Here is a 9,239-nt window from a genome sequence, read left to right on the forward strand (position 1 = left end):
AAGGAGCAATAGAGCAGAACAAGAAAAATACTATTTCCAATTTTATTTAGTTGATTTATGATGGTCGTTCATAATTTATACTTGTTAACGGTACATACATTTGTTATATCTACATGTATATATCAATAAATTGAAATTACAACTAGAACTCTTTATAGCAAGTACTGAACACCTCTCCTGGGTTAGGCACTGGGCTAGGCCTTAGGCATCATGAGGGGAATAAAGGATATTTCATAAACCTAATAAGAAAAATAGACATTTAAACATATATTTGGGAGGCAGACTATCACTCCCATTAGGATGTCTTCTTCTAATCTCCAGAACCTGGTACATGTGAGCTTGCATGGCAAAGGGGACTTTGGCCCTGGCTGGATTGGCTCAGTGGATAGAGCATTGGCCTGCAGACTGAAGGGTCCCGGGTTTGGTTCCAGTCAAGGGCACATGCTTGGGTTACTGGCTCGATCCCCAGTATTGGGCGTGCAGGAGGCAGCCTATCCATGATTCTCTCTCATCATTGATGTTTCTGTCTCTACCTTTTCCTTCCTTTCTGAAATCAATAAAAAATATATTAAAGGGGGGGGGGGCTTTGCAGATGTGATTAAATTAAGGATATTAAGGTGGAGAGATTATCCTGGATTATCCAGGTGGCCCATTGTAATCATAAGGGTCCTTATGAGGGAAAGAAGGAGGCAGGAGGGACAGAGTCAGAGAAGGAGATGTGATGACAGAGGTCAGAGAGGGAGATTTGAAGAGCCTACACTGCTGTCCCTGAAGGTGGAAGAAGGGGTCATGAGCCAAGGACTGTAGTCAATCTTGTGAAGATAAAACCCTTAAGCAAATGAAATCTTTCCCAGGGCCTACAGAACCAACACAGAATTACTGACCCATTTTAGTCTTCTGACCTCCAAAACTATAATATCATAAATCTGTGGCTGTTTTAAGCCACAAAGTTTTTGGTAATTACAACAGTAAGAGGAAACTAATATACAGGCAACAATAGTAAAGTATTGAATTATGATAAGGGACATGCATAAATGTTAAAATCATATTTCAGTGGTATTTATTAAGCTAATCCAAGAATCCAAGAAGGGCTGCTTGAGGAAGTAATGTATAACGTAAGACTAGAAGGGTGAACAAAATCAACCAGAAAAGAGGAGAGCTAAAGAATGTTCCAGAGAAGGAAAATGAGACATGAAGTCTTAGAGGTGGGCAAGGGCAAGTTATATTTCAAAGAATTGTTAGAAGTTCAATATGTCTGGACAATTGAATTTGAGACGGAGGATGCATGATAAGGCTGAGGTCAGACCATGAAGGACCTAATCAGTTATGACCTGTCCCAAAGCTTGAACTTTATCATAAGAGCAATGTGCACGTTCTCAAGGATTTTAAGCAGGTGAATGTCATAATCATATTCTCATGTGTGCACTGTGGAGAGTGTATTAGGGGAGAGAGATTGAAAAAGAAAAGGCCAAAAAAAAGAAAGAAAAAGGAAAGGCCATTTAAGAAAATGTGGCAACCTTTGAGAAAGGAGGTGGCTTTTGCTTGGACCTGGGTAGTAGCTGTAGGAAGAAAGAGTACTACCCAGAAAGCAATTTGACAATAGAAGCTGAATGATTTGGTGATTTACTAGATGTGAAAGGTGTCCTAAGTAGGAAGGCAATAATATTTCAGGGGTAGAAAACACAAGAAGAATTCTCTGAGATCTGCTCCTACTGAAGTGGGTCAGTGATGAAAATAGCCAAATCTGCACATCAGAAGACCGACCAGTCCACCTGAAACATGATCTCGCTAGTTCTGAGAAGCAAAAGTGTAAAGTAATTTAAAACAATAAGAGAAAGAGAGAGAGAGAACTTATGTTTATAAAGATGACAGTGAAGAACTGAGGATTTGCTGATGGATAAATGATATTGAGGGTAGGGAGGTGGGGACGTGTATTGGTAAGGCTGATCATTTCTGAGCAGTGATGAAAAGGTTTGACTACTGACCTTTGTAATTATGAAGGTTTCTACACTTGGTCTGAGCTCAGATTTAAAAAAAAAAAAAGAAGAAAGAAAACACAAGAGGAGAATTAAGTGTAAAAGAGATTTAAGAACATCAGTGCACTTCTCAACATATTAGGCTTAAGTTGTCTATGAAATATGCACATGGAAATGTTCAGTAGCAGTTGGATAAATAGCACTGGAGCCTAGAAAGAAGTCAGTGATGGAAACATCGATTTGTGAGTCATCAATTCACTAATGGTTTTTGAAGCTTTGGGAGTAGATGAGTTTACCCGGTTTCTGTATTAGCTCAATAACAGTGAGGTGGCTAAAAAAAACTAGAACTGAGCCATGAAGGTCATCCATATGTAAAGTGGAAGTATAACAAAAGGAACACTCAAAGGAAAATAAAGAGAAGCCAGAGGAAAGGAGGCAAATCAGGAGAAAGTTGTGCCAAGAGAGGCAAGAGAGTAGAGGTTCGTGAAGAAAAGATTTCAACAGCGTCAAATGCTTCCAAGAAGTCAAGCAAGACCTCTGAAAAGCGGTCCTATTTGCAGTATGTGGGAACTGACAGCATGTGTGAGCAAGGTCAGGGGTATATCGCAAGAGAAAAATAACAGTGGATGAGTTCAGGAAATTGAGACAAAAAATATGGATAACACCTTCAAGAATTTTGACTGTGAAAGGGAGACAAGAGAGAATAGAATTTGCAGAGGTAATTTAGATCGAAGGAAAGTTCTTTTTTTAAATATATTTTATTGATTTTTTACAGAGAGGAAGGGAGAGAGATAGAGAGTTAGAAACATCGATGAGAGAGAAACATCGCTCAGCTGCCTCCTGCACATCTCCCACTGGGGATGTGCCCGCAACCCAGGTACATGCCCTTGACCGGAATCGAACCTGGGACCTTTCAGTCTGCAGGCCGACGCTCTATCCACTGAGCCAAACCGGTTTCGACCAAAGGAAAGTTCTTTACTTTTTTTTCTCTTTTTCGTTGCTGGAAAGCCATTCATCATGGAATTCTGGTGTGACACATCCAGAAGTGAAGGAGAATTCAAGATGCAAGCAGTTGGAGGAAGGGGGGGGTGGGGTGGCTGTGTATCTAAGGGATCCAGAGGGGAAAGGTTCCAGAATTCAGATATATGGTAGATCAGTTATTAGATGGAAATTCAAGTCTTCCTCACCCAACAGGAAGAAGAGAAAGATGGAGGCAGCTTGTAGCCTGGACAGCAAAAAGTCCAAGAGTTTTCTCCAGTGATTTTAAGTAAGCTCCTGTACTTGGGGAAAAGACGGATGCGCTGAAAATTTGAGGAGACTTGGGAAGGTTTGACAGTATCTGTGAGAAGTGAGAATTAAGTGGTATAATGGAAAGCTAATGGGATTCACAGACACTATTGAGAGCCTGGGTAAGATGAGCCAACATGAGTGCATTTTGGCACCAATCTGCCCTTTAGTGTGACATTCTTTAGCAGTGTTCAGCAGAATTTGGCAGCCTTGGTGCATGCATAGGGGGAAAAATGTTACTGTAGATAATTTTCTGCACAAAATGATCAAGAACAATAGGGCACGGGATGGTCAGATATTGGCAAGAAAATAGTTGAAGGTCTTCTAAAGGCCAGGTCTTCATATTTCTCCTTTGACAAATGTTGGGTCTCTTTTTATGTGATCCTGCTGTTCTTTTAGGATTGAAGATTAATCTTTTAGGATTAAATGAAATGCCTTTTAAGACTCTACTATAAATTAATAAGCTGAGTGCCATTTCGTAAAGGTATAGGAAAATGGAAAAAATTAGCTAATTATGATATATGTGTGTAGCTTATGCAGTAGTGTTGCTATTACCATTATATAATGCATTACATAGTTTGCCATTTAGAAATGAAGTGCAGTATGATACACAAGTGTATATGTATTTATCTAAAACATATTTTAAATGTATCTATAATTTTGTCACAGATGTCAATGTACAGCTGTGTCTTTATCACCAATAGACGTGAGAATGACATGAAATACTGTTATTCTCATTCAGAAGCCTGTATAAATCTTTAAGTGGGTGCTCCCCCGGGATTTGATTTTATTCTTTAATTTCCATTTCTTGAATTTTGTTCCATCTCTAGCTGCCCATTTTCATTAAAATTAAATTTAAAAATGAAATCTCTACGGCTAAGCTGCCTGGCTTGGAGCCCAAATGCGAACCCCCCATTCTCTTCTCTTCATCTCCTGATCACTTTAGCAAATTAAATAGAAATAGAAGGAAAGGCACCCTACAAATGAAAAGGAAGAGTGAGCTCTCCAATTATGGCTTATGACCACCAATTCTTTATGCTCTCCCAGAGAGAGGTTAATGGATGAATATCATTGCGACTTCTCCTCCTCCAAAAGTTAGGAAATATGCGGACAGTCTCTGTTGAGCCACCACGTGGCGGAGTAAGTGTGGGGTTGTTCCTGAGAAGCAGCTGCCTGGGAGGGAATGTGTATTTCCCAACTCCTTTGCTGCCGGGTGACACCACATTATTTGCACCAATGGAACATGAACAGAAGGGATGAGTGACACTTCCTATGGGAAATGATTAAGAATCAGGGATGCTTTTCCTGTGGTTTCCTTTCTGATCTATTCGCTGGAGAAGACTAAGATTCTTGACAAGATAATGCCACAAGATGGAAGGAGTCTGGGTCCAAGTAAAAGATGAACCTGTCTGGAATGCCTGCTGTGGATTTTCATGTAAGAAAAAAAAATGACAAGCCACTGGGAATCATTAAAATGGATGCCCCCAAACCTCCTGAACCATACATTTCCTGATAATCCCTTGGTTATTCCTACAATTGGACTAATCAGATATATGTTGGTTACAACTATTTCTAATGCTAAATTTATTTCTAAGTTCTGGATGCTTCTTTTTTAAAAATATATATTTAATTGATTTCAGAGAGGAAGGAAGAAAGAGAGATAGAAACATCAATGATGAAAGAGGATCACTGATTGGCTGCCTCCTGCACGCCCCCTACTGGGGGTTGAGCCTGCAACCCGGGCATGTGCCCTGATTAGGAATCAAACCATGACTTCCTGGTCCATAGGTCGATGCTCAACCATTGAGTCATGCCAGACAGGCAGTTCTTGATACTTCTTAATTAATACCTCTATGAAAATGTTTTCTTAATGGCAGACATAAATCTACTCACTTTAAAGCCATTTTTGGGCCTTTAACATAATAAAAGCATTAAGATAAATATAAATATCTCAAGATAGAGAATGGAAATCTTGGCCAAAAAAAAAAAAAAAAAAAATTACTTTTCCTGCATTCTAAAATGCAGGACTTGAAGGTATTTTTATTTGGAAATAAGTCTAAAAGCTTGAGAATATAACTATAATAGTTTGTCAAAACTAGTTTAAGACACATACATATCTGACAGAAAGATTGCTTTCCTTTCAAAATGAAGTATTTGATTCTTATAACACCTCAGGTAAAAGGGATACCTATTTTACAAGAAAATGCACAAGAACTGTGAATAAATGTTGTCCAGTTCAGAAACAGAAGTCTAAGGCTGGAGTCGCATCCCTCATCCGTGTGTAGGGAAGTTGCTTTAAAGTTTCTTTTAGTAAAAATGGCCAAGTTACAATGTCTATGGTGGGAGCTAATCCTGAAGCCACTGCTCAAGGAAGCTGAAGCAGGAGACAAGGTGTAGGCACAGGCCAGGGAACTGAGCTTCTGCTTGTGCAACAAGGAAATGTCCACATTTTAGAGGGTCTGAATGAAGCAGGTCATCATACTTGTTTAAATAAATTAGTTGTTTTCAAACTATGCCCAAGCAGTATCCCCAGGACTGCGGTGTAACTTCTTACCTTTACAGCAGGCTCTTGAGGCAGGTCCAGGGTTATCCATGGATTCAGAGCCACCACTAGCCTGCTCAGCACCTTTATATGAAACAAACAAAAAGTAGGTTTCTTTTTAGGATAAATGCAGCGCTAAGAGTACTGTCTCTGCTTGGAGTGTTGGGCTAGAAAAGCACGATCATACTGAGAGCTTCTACGTTGAGAAGCAACCTTCACCATGACTCCGGGTTGGTTTCTCAGTCAAATCAATCGGTCTCCAGATTCGGGCTATTAATGTGTGCCATGTTGGCAGCCCACAGAATTACTTCTGAGAACATTAACTTGCAGTGGCTCGCCTTTTGCCTTCACTGGCCTCTCCCTCGATAAGTGTAAGTGCTCCCTCACCGGTTGTATTCCAGGGTTACTGCTCCTAATTGATGGCATGTCTGCATGATGTGCTTCGTTGTATTGAAATCCAATTCTGGTACAAAGAAGACAATCTGTGATGGGAACAGACCATTTTAATTTTAAAAAACAGCACTCTCTCGTTACTAGATATTAACATTTAAAAAATGAAAAGGTCTGCTTTGGCCAGGTGGCTCAGTTGGTTGCAGCATTGTCCTGTACACCAAAAGGTTGCGGGTTTGATTCCCTATCAGGGCACATACTGAGGTTATGGGTTCAATCCCAGGTTAGGGCATGTAGGGGAGGCAACCCATCAATGTTTCTCTCTCACATCGATTTCTCTCTCTCTCTCTCTCTCTCTCTCTCTCTCTCTCTCTCTCTCTCTCCCTCTCCCTCTCTCCTTCCCTTTCTCTCTCTAAAAATTAATAAGAAACATATCTTTGGGTGAGGATTAAAAACTAATAAAAATAAATAAAAAGTCAATGCATTATCCAGTCCTAAATTCAAAAGAGAGAAAGGCCCCTTGGCATGCCTTCGAGTAGGTATGTATACTAAGACAATAATCATCTCAGACTGTATAATAACTGACATTGTTTCTGTGTTTCTTGATCCCATTATTTGATTGTGAATATCACCTGTTGCATTTCTGTATTCATCAGACTCTACTCAACAGAGGAGATTTTAAAAAAGAAATCTATGCAATCTCCTATGGCAAACAAATGCACATAAACACAAAAGACAGAAAATTAGATAAGTTTGTTTTTTCAACAGTAAAAAATTACATGCATCCAAATATAGTGAATTTGATTATTTTACCAAATAAAAATATTCTCTGCTGGCAAGAAGTGTTTATATTGACATAAATATAGAAAATGGTGTAAAAATAAAAATGGTCATATAAGCAAGAGTAGTTTCATTATAGTGAATGCTCACACCAGAATGCATTCTTTCTTCTTTATTTTTCTGATTTATTTGGTGCTGTTTTAAGAGAAAGCTGATGCAAAGAGCTGGAATTATCTTTAATAACATATTAATATAAGTTTATACTATAATAATACTGTGTAACTGGTATGGACTGAATGACATATTTCCCCCAGAGACATATATTGAAGCCCCAACCCCCAATATGCCTGTATTTGGAAATAGGCCCTCTATAGAGGTGACCAAAGTTAAATGAGGTAGTAAGGAAGAGCATTGATCTAATAGGATTATTGTCCTTATACGAAGAGACACTTGAGAGCTCTCACACACACGCACCATTTAAGAATACAGCAAGAAGACAGCTATCTGTAAGCCAGGACTACATGTTGTATACAATGCCAAGAATGTAAGCTTATTCCATTCTGGCCTCATATAACTTCATCTTTATAAAAAATTGTAAATTCTGTCTGTTTTTGTTCATACCATCTATTCGTCCAGGAGAATTTATATTTGTTTGTTTATTGTGGTAATAGAAGCTCCTACTATTGAAGAAATAATAATCAAACTGACTTCAAAAATGGCTGAATCATCGGTTGGGTTTCCTTCTTCATATTCCCAAAAACATAGGAAGAGGGTCAGAGTTTGTCTAACCAGAATGCCATTAATAGACTAAGATAAGACTTGCAAAAGAAGCAGGGTCACTATTCAAACACCATATGCTGGTGCAAAAATTCCACCATATGCTGTAATGTGGAATGACCCAAGGTTTATAATTAGTGAATGGCACATAGTGGGGAGAACGTAAATATATATGTCATCATCAAGCCCCAGAAAGATGTATTTGGTTCTTAATTCACAAGTAAATGTGTGCCCCTCTCATCAGTTCTGGTTCATGAAGATCCTAATCAAGCAATTTATCTGGTTCATTTCTCATATGCCCTCATCAACTGAAGTGCAAAGTCTACTCAACAGCCAGAAAAGATGAGATCAGCCTTGAAAATAAGTATTGGCCCATTTGCCCAATGCCCAAAAGAAGCCAGGGTGAACCCTGGCCAGTTTGGCTCAGTGGATAGAGCATCAGTCCAAGGACTGAAAGGTCCCAAGTTTGATTCTGGTCAAGGGCACATGCGTCAGTTGCAAGCTCGATCTCCAGCCCTGGTACGGGCATGTGTGGGAGGCTATCAACCCATTGTGTCTCTCTCACATCAATATTTCTCTCTGTGTTTCTCTCCCTTCCATTCTCTCTAAAAATCAATTGAAAAGTATTCTTGAGTGAGAATTAACAACAAAAACAAAAACAGGAGGAAGCAAATAAGATCAGCTTCTCAGACTAGTCTCTATAGTGCTACAGCAATATTTGAAAGATGAAAATTATAGTTATGCCATTCATTTGGCACTATTTATATCCCTACCACCACCACCTAGTGATAAAGTGATTTGATAACTCTTTTCTTTCTTACTGTATTATATGTTTGCATATTTGTCTTTAGCATTAATCTCATACAGTCACTCCCATTAGGATCCTAGAATCTGTCTGAACCAGTATATGAATATCATAATTCTCCCCTTAAGACTTAAAAGCAAATCAAGGAGTGAAAGGACTTGATATTTACTTTCAGTGATGAAATGGGGTAATATTTTATGTAGATACATAGGGCAGAATATTGTGTTATGAATATTAAAATGAAAAAAAATCACATCAAAAGAGAAATTTGAAGTCAGAGGTGATGTCTTTTTTTTAATATATTTTTATTGATTTCAGAGAGGAAGGGAGAGGGAGAGAGAGATAGAAACATCAATGATGAGAGAGAATCATTGATTGGCTGTCTCCTGCACACCCCCTACTGGAGATCAAGCCCACCACCCAGGCATGTGCCCTTGACTGGAATTGAACCTGGGACCCTTCAGTCCGAAGGCCGACACTATCCACTGAGCCAAACCGGCTAGGGCCAGAGGTGAGGTCTTTACATATGTGTCCAAATCAGATACCCATGGACTATGCAATGACCCTGATTTCCAAAAGGCTTGGTGAAAGGATTTGACATGGAGAGAGTATTAACTGGTGCATGAAAATAAGTGAGAATGAATCAGTGAGCAGCTGTTCATTCATATCCAATGCTATCACA

General features: G+C 39.1%; 2 non-coding genes across 2 annotated transcripts; both read left to right on the forward strand.

Moving 5' to 3' along the window:
• Positions 1–1,720: 1,720 nt before the first annotated feature.
• LOC111823313 lies at positions 1,721–1,800 on the forward strand. The gene has a single exon (XR_002826334.1). It is a non-coding gene; the product is annotated as a small nucleolar RNA U2-19 (small nucleolar RNA).
• A 155-nt stretch (positions 1,801–1,955) lies between these two features.
• Positions 1,956–2,025, forward strand: LOC111823312. Its single transcript, XR_002826333.1, has one exon. It is a non-coding gene; the product is annotated as a small nucleolar RNA U2-30 (small nucleolar RNA).
• Positions 2,026–9,239: the final 7,214 nt, after the last annotated feature.

This window comes from Myotis lucifugus, unplaced genomic scaffold (assembly GCF_000147115.1).
Source record: "Myotis lucifugus unplaced genomic scaffold, Myoluc2.0 scaffold_456, whole genome shotgun sequence".
Taxonomy (NCBI): domain Eukaryota; kingdom Metazoa; phylum Chordata; class Mammalia; order Chiroptera; family Vespertilionidae; genus Myotis; species Myotis lucifugus.